This window comes from Enhydra lutris, unplaced genomic scaffold (assembly GCF_002288905.1).
Source record: "Enhydra lutris kenyoni isolate GAN:26980312 unplaced genomic scaffold, ASM228890v2 scaffoldscaffold55, whole genome shotgun sequence".
Taxonomy (NCBI): Eukaryota; Metazoa; Chordata; class Mammalia; order Carnivora; family Mustelidae; genus Enhydra; species Enhydra lutris.
Genome location: NW_019154139.1, coordinates 3,089,744 through 3,105,208, shown reverse-complemented (window position 1 = coordinate 3,105,208; position 15,465 = coordinate 3,089,744). Strand labels below are relative to the sequence as shown.

The 15,465-nt window shown below is 57.6% G+C and overlaps 1 protein-coding gene across 1 annotated transcript in view; it reads right to left on the bottom strand.

Moving 5' to 3' along the window:
* Positions 1-15,465, bottom strand: part of LOC111157462 (ceramide kinase) — a 52,887-nt gene that overhangs the window by 23,277 nt on the left and 14,145 nt on the right. The gene's annotated exons all lie outside the window — the stretch shown is intronic.

Genomic DNA, 15,465 nt, shown 5'->3' with positions numbered 1-15,465 from the left:
GGAGGGGACGGTGCCCAGCAGGGCCAGACTGGCCGGGAGCATGGGGCAGAGAGAGTCTTGGAGAGGAACCAGAAGTGGGCGTCAGAGGGCAGCAAGGGCTGCGGCGCACCGGGGGTCAGAGGCCGGCAGGGGGGCGGCTGTCACGGAGGCCTCCCTCCAGGGCGCCCTGCCTTCTCCCTCCCAAGGCCATCCCACGGCCTGCCTCCCCACATCCTCCTCGACCTGTGGGGCGCTGGCCTGCCCTCCTTCAGGCCCCACCGAGTCTGCACCAGTGTTTCCGTGCGGAGGAGCCCCATCTGGGCAGGGGTCGGTGTGTCTGGGGCACCGAGCAGGGCCAGGCTCGCGGCAGCGGCTCGGGGATGCCGTGGGAAGAGTCGGGGACCCGCCCCTTAGGGTCTCACGCTCCCACGGCCATCTCAGACCCTGAGAACAGGCATCAGGCGCGGTCGCAGCCCTGGGCAGTGGTTATACCTGCTGGTAAGAAACAGCCCAGAGGCTATCAGGACCCGCTAAGTGCGCAGTCAGTAGGGCAGAGGCTTCTCCATACTCAGACAAACCGGCGGATTTAAGAAACCGCACGAGAGACCAGTCGTCGTATTACGCGGTTAAGTTAGTCCAAGTCACACACGACCCAGGATAACGCACGTGAGAGTCTGCACATCAGTAATTCCTAATCCTGCTCATTTGGTTGGACGACTCGGAGAGCCGAAGGGGGAAGCATGAGATGTCAGGATGTCGCCCCACACCCTGCTCCCGGTGCTGGCGCGCCCAGGGCTGCGGTCCCCCCGACTCCTGCACGCAGCTCACCCGTTACGTCGCACACAGCTGTGACAGCACCCCGCTCGCTCGGGTACCCACCGGGCGCCGGACCCGCCCCCATCACAGAGGGGCTGCGTGGGGAGATGTTGGGGTGACAGGGCACAGGAGGGGTACGCAGTGCGGGGCTGGAGGCAGGGGAGGGGGGTCAGGGTATGAGCAGAGACCACAATGAGGCCAGGACAAGCCGCTCAGAAGGTGGCCTGGGAGAGAAGGAGGAGCCGAGGGAGGGACAGGCCTGGAGGGACAGGACGGAGGGCTTGGAGGGCTTGGGGCTTCGAGGCTCATGGAGTTTTCTCTTGGGGGAGCTGGAGCTCAGGACACTCCCGGGCAAAGGGAAGCCTGGGTGGACGCAGGTCTGCTCCTGGGTCACCAAAACTGGGGGACAGGACAAGGGACACGATGCAAGGGAGGGACTCTGGGATGAACCTTCCTGTCTTCCTCTACAGTCGGCCTCCCCGTGCTTCCTTGCGTGTGAACAAGACAAACACACGGTTGTTCACACGAGCGTGGCTTGTGTGTGGGATGCGTGCAGGGACGCACAGAGCGGTCTTCTCTCGGGGGATCGACACCTGCAGGGAGGTAAAAATCCCTCCTGTGTGGACACTTCACTGAGGACTGTCAGGAGGGGAGTTCTGGGTCTGGTCTGGGGGTTGCCCCTTGCAGGAGCACAGGAGCCCAGGGGCCAGGCATGCGGAGGGGCCGGGCACGCGGAGGGCGGCTGGCCCCGGCCCATCGGTCAGCACCGTGGCCATGGCTAAGCCTGCGTTTCACGGCTGTGCATGAGGATGACCGTGTCGAATGGACGGGGTTTCGGGAAGTTACATAAGATCAGGGCTGAGACAGATCTTCCGTCTGTCAGAGACAAAAGGCCGAGGCTCCGTCTCCCCCAGGCTCCTGTCCCCTCCTCTGTGCCCAGCTGAGGACCTGCCTTCAGGGCCCGGCGCTCCTTTCCTTTCTAGTTCACTGCACGTTTGCACATCAAGGGCAGAAGCCCCTATTCTTCAAAACTCTCCTCTCTAAGTAGGAGGCGAAGAACTCCACCAAGAACCTGAAAAGACAGACAGCAAGTGCGTGCAGGACACAGAACACGTCCCCCGGTTCCATCAGTCTCCTCTGAGGCTCACGTGCAACCGGCCTGGGCCGGCCTCCTTGTGCTGGCCCGCAGGGGCCCTCGGGAGGGACAGTGCGTGTCATGCAAACACGCCAGGCACGAGTGGGAACGACAGCACATTGCGCGTGTACAGAAAACAGAGGGGGGCTTGCAAACAGTTAACGGTGGGAATTTGGTGGCACTTCATGTTCTACACGGTATCAGCACTTCTCGCGTCTCTGCCTGCGTTCTTCATGACCTCGCACTGCAATGTGAGATTAGGAAAAAAAAGGAACGGTCTTCTAGAAAAGAGCAGCAGTGCGATGAGAGATCCTGTGTGAGCAAAGGTTCCTTTCAGGAGGGGCTGGACCTGGCTGGTGGCCACGGCGCTGGACAGGACTCACCTGGACAGGACTCCCCAGATGAGGACGTGGGGGCCCAGGGCACACACCGGCCTGGCCCACAGCCTGGCCTGCCCCTGCAGCAGCTCCCCCACCCCCTACCCTGCTATCAGGGGCGCAGTACCCCGACCCCACCAGAGTGTGCACTTGCAAATGCGCTAAGCATCTTCCCGGGGAAATGGCCTCGGATCTCACTCCTCATCACGGCCTCCTTCGGGCTGGCGCAGGCCCATCTGCAGAGGGAGCGACCGGCCGAGGCTCCCAGGAGTCACCCAGCTGTCGCTTCACAAAACAACAACCTGACGCCTCCTCTTCAACACCTGGTGAGATCGCTTCTGGACTGCACAGGTCCCTCCAACAGACGGAAAGGTGCTGGCAACCACAAAACTCCCTGAGACTGGGCTGCTCACCGGAACCGTGGGCACCTCTTGTGGTGGGGCCATCCTGGCCACAGCTGGATTTGGGCAGCATCCCTGGGCTCCAGCCACAAATGCTGGGGAGCAGGGGTGCCTGGCTGGTTCAGTGGGTTAAAGCCTCTGCCTTCGGCTCAGGTCATGATCTCAGGGTCCTGGGATCGAGCCCCGCATCGGGCTCTCTGCTGGGCGGGGAGCCTGCTTCCCTCTCTCTCTCTGCCTGCCTCTCTGCCTACTTGTGATCTCTGTCTGTCAAATAAATACATAAAATCTTTTTTTAAAAAACTGCCGGGGGGCACCCCAACATTGCTGGACATTGGCCAGCATCTCCTGGGGGCACCGTCCCTGGCAGAGAACCACTGCCCGAGGAGATCACTGTGCTCAGCAACTTGTTCTTTACACAGAAAACACAGGAGGAAATGAGGGCCAGTCTTGGGGACACAGGGGATGGGGGGCATCTCCTGTACGTGTGTGCGCGTGTGTCCCACAGGGGCCTCACACCCAGCCTTCGAAATCTAAACCTATCTCTCCCCATTTGCTGCCCCCTTCCAGAAGCTTCCCTCCCCGCTGTACCCCCCGCCAGCGAAGAACCCTCCATCCTCGCACCCACGGCACAGCTGCCCGGGAGCCCTGCCTGACTCCTTCCCTGCCTTGGGGTCGCTTCCAGCCGGGTCCCCCGAGTGGACGTGGCAGTGCTCTGTTCGAGTCTTTCGCGGGGACATCCGGCCGCTCACCATGCAGGTGAACCAACACCCGAGCCCGTGCACCACCCACCCTCCTGGCAAAGCCTGCGACTGCGGGAGCGAGTGCGGGACCCAGACCCCCCCACCCCCCGCTCTCGTCCCGGCGCCCGCGCTGGCCCGAGACAGCAAACACTCAGGATGACCGTCAGAACAAGCACAGACGCCTCCAGCACTACTTGAAGATTTTCATCACGAGTTCAGCCCAATCCTAAGGCAGCCGGACAGAAGTGTCCTGGCCCTACGGGTACCGTGCATCGGACCTCTCTACAGCACTCAGTTACGACGCCAAAATTCTGTTTTCAGTGGTGATTTTTAAAACTTCCTGAGCTGGGAAAGGAAGTCTGTCCGGGTGCCCACCCCCCACAACAGGACAGACACGGGACGCGACCTGACCCGGCTGCTGTCCTCGACCACAGGACAGTCCCCCTATCCCTGCTCCTGGGGGGCCGCAGGGAAAGAGGAAGTGGGCGCCCACCGTCTCCTCGCCGGCTCAGGTGACATCACACGGGAGCCTGCAGCCGCCTGGGTGCCCGGGAAGGGCCACCCCGTCCCGATTCAGGGACGGTTCCCACAGTGGGTGAAGCCCTGACTTCACAGGGCGGGGGGACTGAATGGGGAGCCATTGGGGGTGGTCTCCTCACAAGAGTAAAGAGAACGATCGAGGCATCAGATGTCCCAAGTGCCACCTAATCCCCTCCCAGCCGCCTGTCTGCCAATACGGACTGGCCTGTCCATTCTTCCTGCTCCAAAGGCCCGTGGGAACGCTGTCTTGGCTCTGTGTGCGCGTGTGTGTGTGCTCACAAGCAGCCGGGGGAGGGACTGGAGGCAACACCGCCGCCCCCGCCTGGCTCCCGGTAGAGCGACCCCACTGCGTGGTCACCTACCCCTGGGTATCACCCTGACCCCTGGCCCTCACTGTCCACCTGCTCTCCAGCCCTGGGGGACGCTGGGCGGTCACACACACAGGACTTATTATACGGGATACACTGTGGCTTTGGCCACCTGGCCCCGCCCGCCCAGCTCTGTCCCCTCCCGGGAGCTTCCCCAGGCCTCCTTGCCTTGGCTCACCTCAGCCTCGTGCTTCACAGGGTGACAGAGCATTCCACAGACCCTTCTAGAAAACCGACCCATTCGAGAGGCTCTGACATAACTTCCACGAACATCTGCTCATCACACTGACTTTCCCGAGAACGCCTTGCTATGCCACCAGACAAGAGAGTTTTAAACAAAGGACGCCCTGTCCCGGGGCCTGCTCCCCTGGAGTCGGGTATCGGCGTCCCAGACGCGACCCGGGGCCCCCCGAGCTCCGTGCCATGAAGCAGCAAACCGAAGGCCTGCATCGGAGAAGATTTGAAAAGACGTCTACAGGGGTGCCTGGGTGGCTCAGTGGGTTAAAGCCTCTGCCTTCGGCTCGGGTCGTGATCCCAGGGTCCTGGGATCGAGCCCCACATCGGGCTCTCTGCTCAGCGGGGAGCCTGCTTCCTCCTCTCTCTCTGCCTGCCTGTCTGCCTACTTGTGATCTGTCAAATAAATAAATAAAATATAAAAAAAAAAAAAAAAGAAGAAGAAGACATCTACGACCTTCCCGATCATCCCTTGGCGGACTTGGCCCGGTCGGCACTCTGAGCCCGTCCTCAGTGCTTTGGAAACACCTTGCGTCACGCAAGCCGACAAGCGCGACACAGGACATCACATGCGGGCAGCAGCGGGGCTCATCCAGACACACCTCTGCCCGGTGCCCCCCACGGCAGGGGCCTCGCACGCAGCTCCGGGCACGCTGGCGACCTCCCTCCTGGCTACTCTCTCTCTCTTCACGCCACTAAGGATCCAGCTATTTCTGGTTTTGAAAAGACCCGATTTGGAATCCCGAAGAAACAGACTGTCTGACAACCTGCTACGAATAGTCCGGATTTGGAGAAACGCATGTGCAGGCGAGGTCGGTTGTAAACACGGAACTGCAGAGAGGCTTGTATCAATGACAACGGTCTCTCTCTGCTTCCGGAGGAAGAAAAACAGTCCGACTACAGGGAGAGCCGCTTGTGTTCAAAGAGTGAAACGGGGAGACGGGGTGTTGGGTCATGACACCCAGACGGGCACCGCCACCTCGTGGGCAGACAGCGCTGAGGGCAGCACCAGGTCTGGAGACGCGACCCGCATCCGTGCTGGGAGAAACCACAACCTGGTGAGGAAGACTCACAGGCTCTGCGGCAGGTATTTTCTTCCTTTTGTCCTCCCCTTCCTGGGACACGAAACGATCCGTCTGTCCCGCGTCGCAGGGATGTGGGCCCTAGACTAGTTCAGGGTCACGCTGCTGAAGTTTGGAATTGAAATTTTAAGTAGCGTCCACTTCTGCTGTAAAAACTGAGCCAAGTCGGGGCGCCTGGGTGGCTCAGCCATTGAGCATCTGCCTTGGGCTCAGGTCATGATCCCAGAGTCCTGGGATGGAGCCCCACATCGGGCTCCCTGCTAGGCGGGAAGCCTGCTTCTCCCTCTCCCACTCCCTCTGCTTCTGCTCTCTGACAAATAAACAAATAAATAAGATCCTTAAAAAAAACAAAAACGGAGCCAAGTCGAGGTCAAGGAAACTACAGCAGAGGCACATGTTCAGCCAAATGAGAAAAGAAAACCAGACATTCTGAATACCTACTTGATATTTTTATCTTACAGTATTAAACATAAACGAATCTCAAGGGAGGCCACAGGCTCTGGCCGCTCCGCTCCGCGGACGGCAGTCGGACCACTTCCCCGCCGCGTCACCGGTTCCAAAGGAGCAGGGAGCGAACTCACCGGCCGCGTGTGACCTGCACGTGCTGGCCTGGGCCGTGGACTGGCACTCGCGCTCACGTGGAGACCGCCGCGGTCCCTCGCACACACCGCCGGACACACATGCCCAGCAACCTTCCTCCCCTGGGGTGTCCCCCACTTTGCAACCTAAACCCGGCCTCCTCGACGCCCCCACCCACGCACCGGCCCGGTCTACGTCGCTGCGCATGCGCACCAACGTGCCTGTGCGCTGCCTCCCGGCTGGGTCGCCCTCCCCGAGGATGAGCCTGCCTGTGTGTCCCCAGGGGCCACCGCCTCCGGGCACCTGGCGCTGCCCCGCCGTGGGATGGGCGGTGACACAGCCACGGTTCCGGCCGTGGGGAGTGAGGTCTGCGCCGACTTCACACATGTGGATGAGCCTCACGGCGACGCCAGGGCGAGCAGGCTCCCCGCCTTCCAGACGGCGGACCGCACAGGCGACTTCACGCATCTCGCTTCTTTGGGAAGTCGGACGACGCGTCCGAGCCACAGGCGGTGAGTGGCAGCCCCAGAATTAACTCTGGCAGAACGTGGTCCTCTCCGCAGCGCCCCCTGCCCGCACCTGGTCCCGAAGGGCCCCCACCTCAACCCCGGGCTGAGACAGGCCACAAGGGGAGCACGTGAACAGCCACAAACCATTCAGAAATGGGTGAGAAGAGCTTTTTTTTTTTTTAAAGGGGGGGGGTATTTTATTTATTTATTTGACAGAGAGAGCACAAAGGCAGAGCAGCAGGGGGGGGGTGTGGAGCAGGCTCCCTGCTGAGCAGAAAGCCCGACATGGGGCTCGATCCCAGGACCCTGAGACCATGACCTGAGCCGAAGGCACAGGCTTAACCCACTGAGCCACCCAGGTGCCCCAAAAAGACCTTTTTTTAAACCATAATCCAGCAGCGAGTACAGCATACTATGTGGGAATATCTAATTGGAAGGACTTAACACCTTCATTTGTAAGAACGTCCTTGTACGGCTGTCCCAGGGTAGGCCATCTCGTTAGGTCTCGAGCATCTCATAAAGAATCCTCCTGAGAACGCAGCTCGCTGGAGCCAGAATGTGCCACAAGCTGCCCCGCTCTCCCTATCAGACCTCGGCGGGACTCCGACACGCCTCTGTGGGTTTAAGCTCCCGGTGACGTCTTCCAATAACAATAGGAAACCCATTTTAAGGGCCGCTGGTCCTGGTTAAGATATTATAATTATTACAAACTCAGAAAAACGTTCTCATAAAGTCCTTTGCAACCCCGGGCTGAGATGCTGCAAGCAAACCTCCGCGGCAAGTCGGAGCGCTCTGCTGACAACAGGTGCAGCGCCCGGTGCTTCCCTCACGGGGATGGGCTTGTGCTGACAGGCAGCTACCCCCCAATAAAGGTGACGACCAAGTGGCCACCATATTCCAGCAGAGTCACAGGCGACGCCCACGAGACCACCAGCTTGGCGAGAGTCTGGGCAGAGCCAGCCAGGGGCAGCTGAAAGTGCTCTGCCTTCTGCTGTCTCCCCTGTCGGTTCTGTCTGGTCGTGACCCACTCAGACCGAATCTACTCGACAGTCACGACTCAGATGAGAAGCAGTGCCCGCCGTCAATCAGCTTTCCTGCTCCAAGTTCCTGGGCAACCCTGAGCGCCCACAGCAGCCTCATACCCAACAGGAGAGGGACTTAGTATGTGTCATGAGATGGGGTGGGGTGGAGACGGCCGGAGCACGCCACTCCGCAGACCCCCACAGACACGCAGGATGCCCAGCCGGGACCAAAGTGAAAGCAAGTTCACGATCAGGGGCGTAGCTGCATTCCAAGACACAACATCACACGCCAGAGCCCTGTGCAAGAGGGAGCAGGTAGGACAGGCCAGGAGGGGGCCACTGCACACCCCCTTCCTGCACCCAATGGTATGGCCTGATGGGCTGGGCCGAAGTCTGAGCCTTCTGTGCACTCGGGAGGCAGGTGGGGGATAGTGAGGAAAAAAGAAGACAGATTGAAAAACCCTATGTGGTCTAAACTCACTTCAAATCTAACAATGGAACAGGTAGAGAGTAAAAGACACGTCATGCAAACATTATCCAGAAGAAACCTGGAGTTGGGGCACCTGGATGGCTCTGTCAGTTACGTGTCCAAATCTTGATTTCAGCTCAGGTCGTGATCTCAGGGTCGTGAGATCGAGCCCCTTGTCAGGCTCTGCACTTAGCTCAGAGTCTGCTTGGGAGTCTCTCTCTCCCTCTCCTTCTGCCCCTCCCCTTCCACTCGTGTGTGTGTGTGTGTGTGTGTGTGTGTGTGCGTGTGTGCGCGCGCGCAGTCACATACATACATGCTCGCTTGCTCTCTCTCTGAAAGAAAGGAAGGAGTGGCTTGTTAACAGATAAAGTCGTCCTCAGAACATAGAAAACTACCAGAGACAGAGACGGACGTGACATAATGAAAAAGAGTGAACCCCAAATGAAGATACAGCAATCCTGAACATGTATGCATCAAACAACAGAGCAGGAAAACACATACAGCAAAAATTTATAGAACTACAGGGCAAAATAGAGAAGTCCACAGTTGGGGCGCCTGGGTGGCTCAGTCACTGAGTGTCTGCCTTCGGCTCAGGTCATGATCCCGGGGTCCTGGGATCGAGCCCCACATCGGGCTCCTTGCTCAGCGGGAGGCCTGCTTCTCCCTCTCCCATTCCACCTGCCTGTGCGCCCTCTCTCGCTGTCTCTCTGCCAAATAAATAAATAAAAATCTTAAAAAAAAAAAGACAGAAGTCCGTAATTACAGTTGGAGACTTCAACAATCATTAGAACAACCAGACAGATGCACAAGGATAGTAAGAACCACCACCACCATCGGCCAACAGGACCCGTCACATTTCTCCAGCAACACAACACACCCTCCACCACGGGCCGCGGGCCAGATACCACCTCAGACCAGGTTGCCTCAACACGTCCCCCTGCCCTTCAGCTACTTCAGTCTTCAGGGGGTGTAGGCAGGTTTGTGTGAAACTTGGACCAGCTCCGATGCCCGAGCCCAGTCGGCACGTGGATATGCTGTTCCTCAGAGGGAGGGCCGGCTTTCTGCTAACAGACCAGGGCGCGGTGGGACTAGAACCCAAACGGTGTGTCTCCTAAACGCAATATCGGTTTTTCCAGACGACCAGATTCGTTTGCTTGCTTGTTTTGAAGGTCAAAATATTTGTAGTCATCTGGATCAGCTGCTTTTACAATACATCACATGGCTGTTCCCTCTTCACAAATAAGGATTTAGAGCAGGTCAGCAAGCCGCAGGCCAACTCCAGCCAGCTGTCTGCCTTTATATATAAAGTTTTATTGGCACACAGCCACAGGAATGCATTCACATACTGTCCATAGCTGCTTTTATGCTAGAACAGCAGAGTTGAGGAACCGCGACTCCCAAAGCCTAAAATATTTGCTATCTGGCCCTTTAAGAAAATGTTTGGGGCATGTTTTAGAGCAGCAAATAAGAGTTAACCTTGAGTAGCCTCAGAAAAATCGCAATGTTTCTGATCACGTTGGGCTACTGCTCAATCAGGGAATCTGGTAGTAAGGCTGGCGCTGGCCGGGGCCTCAGGAAGCCCCGAGGGCATGTCTGCTGTTCGTTTTCCAGCATCTGTTAAGGCCGCAGAGGCTGAGCCCCTCTTCCTTCAGGGTCTCCTCCCCAAATCGGAAGACAGTCTATTCTTTTCTGAAAAAGGTCGATGGGATGGCCATTTGTTCCCTACTTGGATATACTGAGATGCCTCCCCGTCAGCACGTGCAGGTCGTAGCTTTGCATGACCCGACGACCTGCCTTACTCGGGGCTTCCGGATGGGGCGCTAAGACTCCTACGGAACACATAGGCTGGGCATGTGGTACGTGGGCCTTCGGGATCTGTGGTGTCACCCTTCAGGATTGTGGAGAATCTGTGGGCTTTGCGTAAACTCTTCCACTTCCGAGTCACCCCCGATGGTTTCAAACCCACACCCTTCAGAGAAAAGCAGGGGTGCTGAACAGTGAACAGAGGAAGAGATCCCTGGGCGCCCCTCCCCCGCCTTTTCCTGCACGGGCCCTGGGCCCTGGGACCTGCCATGATGCCTCCTGCCCGCTCCTCCCGATGCTTGATGGGGGCACTCCAGAGAGTGGGGCGGGCGGAACTGGCTCTTCCCCTCCGAGAGAAAGCAGGTAGAGACGACAAATACATTAAAAAATCTAAAAAGCAAAACTCACAGAGCAGAGAGGTGCCAACAGAGCCACAGGAAACTCAGAGGATGAAGCCTGCTGAAGGGCCATGTCCTAGCAGGGCTGGGCCTGGAAGGGGGGTACGGTCTGCAGCGGGGAGCAGGAGGAAGCGTCTGGTAGAATCAGAGGCAGCCGGGAGGGCGGGTACCGTGGGGCCAGATCAGGGAGGCTGAGTGCGGCCACACACCTGCAACAGGACGCCCGTGGGGCCAGAGAATGGTGCGCGTGGAAGAACTTTCTAGCAGAGCCTCGGGGCGCTGCACCTAGCTGGCTGCCTGCACAGGGCTCATTGTGCTCTCCCGATTTCTGACCCCAGAACCTAGGTTCAGCCATCGCAGGAGTGTTCCAAGGAGGTGACAGTGAACGAGAGAGACAGAGAGGGGGGAGGCGTAGAGGTGGGAAGTGGGAGAAGGCATCCAAAGCCGTCTGTGGAGAAAGAGAAGCACATGCAGGGGGTCGGGGTGGGGGTGGGCAAGAAGAGGCATGAGACTTGACGGGCGGCAGGCCACAGGAGAACCCGCAGCCGGCGGGCGGCGCCCGGGCCCAGGACCAAAGCTGAGATGCTGCTGGGGGGCGGGGGGTGAGTCTGGGAGTCCACGATGCAGCTGTCTCCAGCGCGGAGTCAGGTGTGTTTGGAAACCTGGAAGCTGAGCTCAAGGGAAGTCACGACGCAGACCCAGCCCTGGGTCCACCTGGTGCTGACGGCTGGGACCGTGAAGTCAGCCCAAGTCCGTAAGAACGAAGGGCGCCTTATTTGGGCCCAATCTGTGCGTTCACGAGATACATGCTGAAGGCAGAAACCAGCTGCATTCCGGAAGAGAGTCCGTGTGCCGAAGTCTGGACCGGTAGAGAAGAAAGAGAAATTGGGGGAAGAGAGGAAAGCCAACACCATCAGCAGTGTCTTAGCAAACACACAGAAGACGAGCCTTCTCCACCGTCAAAGACAGTTCCTCAAATACTAGTGTTTTTCCTTGAGATAAAGGATCAAACAGGAGACTGATAGGTCAAATGATACATCCTTTTTTTAAAAAACACTGTCAAAATATTGCCAGATTAATTTCCCAAACCCGCGAAGCAGCTCAGCGGCCGGTCGCACCTGCTCCTTCTCTGTGCTGTTTTGCTCTCGGGATCTCCCCAGACACTCATCACCCACCCTTGAATTGTGCTCTTCCGTGAACGGCCTATACGTGTTCTTTGCAATGGCTTTTTAAAATTAATTGACTGTCATATTTGTTGCAAATATCACTCCCATCATTTTTTAAATTATGGAGACTTACCAAAAATAGGATAAGATTTTTATTTATTGAAATAACATAGATCCTGATCTAGATTTTTCTTTTTGTCTGGATTCCATGTTGGTTAGTGAGGTCTTCCCAGATTGCAAAATTGTCCTCTTTCTTTCTATCTTTACATGAAAATCTTCAATTCATCCAATTCTGATTGAGGAACTTTTACATCATTGACTAAAAAGGGCCTTTGTAGTGTTTGTGTAATAAAATATTGCGCAACCAAGAAAAATCATGTCTTAAAACATAGCTTTTCTATGCTAGCTTTCGACTCCTAACTACGCATCCAAGAGAAAGGAAAGCATATGCTCCTCAAAGGGACTTGTACACAAGTGATCAGTATCTTTATTCATACAGCCTAACACTGGAAATGGTCCTGAATGGATAAACAAACTGGTTTTCTCATACAATACAGTTATTACTTTGTAACAAGAAGAACCAACCATTGATACATGATGAATTGCAAAAAGATTAAGTGAGACAAAAAAGCGAGAGACAGAGCACATACTGCATGACTGCACTTACAGGAAATTCTGTTAGAGGTCAGCTCCGTCCCTGCGGATGCAGCAGCCCAGAGACTGAGGGATGGAGCCTGGCAGAAGGTTCTGGGCTGATCTGAGTATCCTATATCTTGATGGGAGGAGGCTTAGGCAGGTGCATATATTAACCAAAATTCACCAAACTATACCCTTAAAACGTGTGGATTTTAGTGTCTGCAAACTATACCTCAATAACGTTGACCTTTTTTTTTAAGACTTTATCTATTTGAGAGAGAGTGAGCACGTGCTCATGAGCACGCCCGAGCTAGGGGGAGGGGCAGAGGAAGGGGGACAAGCAGACTCCCTGCTGAGCTGGGAGCCTGATGCAGGCAGGACCTTGTGATCATGACCTGAGCCAACGCCAGACATCAGATGGTAAAGCTGATTTTTAAAAGTCACATTTTAAGTGCGTAAGGAGTATCCCTGAACAACATTCTGCAGTGTGTTTCCCAAGCCTTTCCTTCACGCGCGTTTACACAGACAAAAACACCAAAGAGTATTCACTGCCTAAGGGTGAGACTAAGGGTGATGTCTGTGTACCTGCTTTTCTGTCTGTGTTTCCAGATTTTACATTTTCTGTCAGCATCTGTGGTTTGCCTAAGTTTTGCTTGGCACTGCCAGGCGGTATTAGAGAAACCCTTTATCGATATAGCAGTGACCTGGCCAAGGAGCTCACCACCAGCGGGGGTGGGGGGGCATTCCAGGAGGGGCTGGTGAGAGGGAGGGGAGGGCTCTCCTGCAACGGTGGAGCCTGGGTAGCAGTGTCTACCCCGCCCCCCCAGACACACGCATGTGCACACACACACACAGCCAGCACGTGCACGCGCACATACACAAGCACGCACACTCCTGCCAGCCCCAACCCTGAAAGAAAGCATTCAGGGTCTGAGGGTATAACCCAGAAACAGCTACAGTAGGTTTCAAGTTCAGCTAGCCCGACCCACTTGGAGCCAGGAAGCCTCTGCAGAGTTTCCTGTTTTCAGTCAGCTTCGCTTCCGACCAAGCTAGCACCCAGGGGCACCCGCTCTCGTAGCATCCTTAGGGGCAGAGCAGCCCTCTCAGGGACCAGAAAACCCTGCCCTCCCAGTTCCCAGTCCTAACTTGGTTGTCCAACCCTGAGCCACGTTCCCACACAGTGACCTGCAGAGAAATGAGCGCTTGCCCTTTGCCTCTGTGGGCAGTTCCAGCTCTTGTGTCTGAGAACAGGAGTGATACTCTCGAGACGCAAGAGGGCCAATGAACTAATGCGACTGGCTGCACCCCACCCAGTGCGCCCCCTTCTCTGACACCCTGCTGCGGCACACCCAATGAACCCCTTCCCCATCTGTCCCGGGGAGCTAACTGAACCCATTGTCCCATGGGCTGGGGCACGGCGGCCCAGCTGACCCTACTGATCTCCAGCATGCAGTCATCTCCCACAGGTCTGCTTCCTTTTGGGGGTGCAGGGTAGTGGGCCCCCCCAAAGAGCTGGTGCAGCCCTCTCAGTGCCGCTCACCCAGTGCTCTGCACGCTGCTGGGAAGCACACCAGGTGACGGGAACAGGACTCTTCTGGGACGAGGCCCACCCACAGGGGCTCCCTCAGCCCCTGCCACCCCAGGGAGGGAACCAAGCTCTGGGTGGAGAAGCTCTGGCTGAGCCGGTCTGAAGCACCTCCACGGTTTCTAAGAGCCAAACAACCACCATCCCAAGAAAGAGGACTGGTGGCTGGGGACGTGAGCAGCCAGCGGAAGCGAGCAGCGCCCCCGGTCTGACAGCCAGAAACCCGGGGCAGGCGGAGGGCACCCACACAGAAAGCAGGCAGGGAGGGCCTTCCCACCCGGACAGCCCACGGGTGGGGTCTGCACGGCCACTGGCTGGCTGGAGACCCACCAAGTTCTCGGCCGGACCACGAGCGGGGCAGTGACTTAAACTCTCCAGAGCTGGGTCTCCCCAGCAGTCAAGTGTAAGAGCTGTCCTGCGGGGTCGTGCGGGAATGGGACCCAGAAGAGCAGCGCAGTGGCTGCGAGGGGTCCCCATCCTGCAGCCCGGACACTGACACAACAGCTCGAAGCCCCGGGGGCCAGGCCAGGCACCACTCACCACCGCGAGACAGAGGGCCCTGCTGGGTGGTGCCAGGGGGCCCGAGGGTGAGATCTGAGGCAAGACGCTTCTCCCAAAGGGACCTCAGTAAGATCGCACAGACTCACACACCCCGCCACAGACAGGCTCTCTACAGAAAGGGCTTCTGGTGCCCAAGACCAGAAACCAAGTGCTGATCTTGGGTCGGAGGCCACCCTTGACCTTGGCCCCACCTCCCTTCCAGCTCTGCCCACCCCTCCTCCAACCTGCTGAGCCTCCCCACCTCCGCGTCAGGAAGCGCCTGCAGCACCCTGACCGTCCCCAGGGCGTCTAAAAGGCATCCCAAACCCTGTCCAGGAGAGAATCCCGACCTCGGCAATGCCCACCTCCAATAATTAAAATAATATATATATCCCCGTGGCCCTGACTTCAGTGGGCTGTAAATTTGGACCGTGCTCCCCTCTCTCAACTTCTGCATTTTATGCAGACCCCGCCCTGCTCACCCCCACTCTGACCCAGACTGGGTGGGCAGCCTCCCCACTGCACTTCCTTTCACCTCTGTTCACTCAGCACGGATCCTTTAAGAAGATGGGGCGGGATAAAGCCCTCCTGCGGCTCCCAAGCACTCACAGAGGAAGGGAAATCCTACCTCAGCCCCCGGGATCCACAGGGCCCCACTTCCTCTCCCCCACCTCCAGGGCTGGTCTTAGGGCCCCTGCTGTGCTTCCCACCTGCACCCTCTCTCCCCAGGGACATGGTCCCTCCAGGTCTGCAGTCACACGCGGCACCTAAGGGAGGGCTGCTGGCTGCTCCTCGACCGCAGCCACTTGCCTCCTCCTGCGGGGGGCGGGGGGCGGGGATTCTCCTCAGACATACATGCCTCTGCAGGTGGCCCCCTCCGACTCCCTTCCAGGGAAAATGACCCGCTGCGGCAGGGACGCTTCGGCAGGGAGGCTGTCATGTGCACTGAGCCAAGGATAGGATACCAGGTCACCCTCCCCAGCAGGCCCTCCATGAAAACTTGCACAAGACCAATGAATGGAGTGGAACAAACGCAGGCTGCCCAGCCCTGGGCTCCCTCTGCCTGGGAAGCCTCTTCCCTCTCCC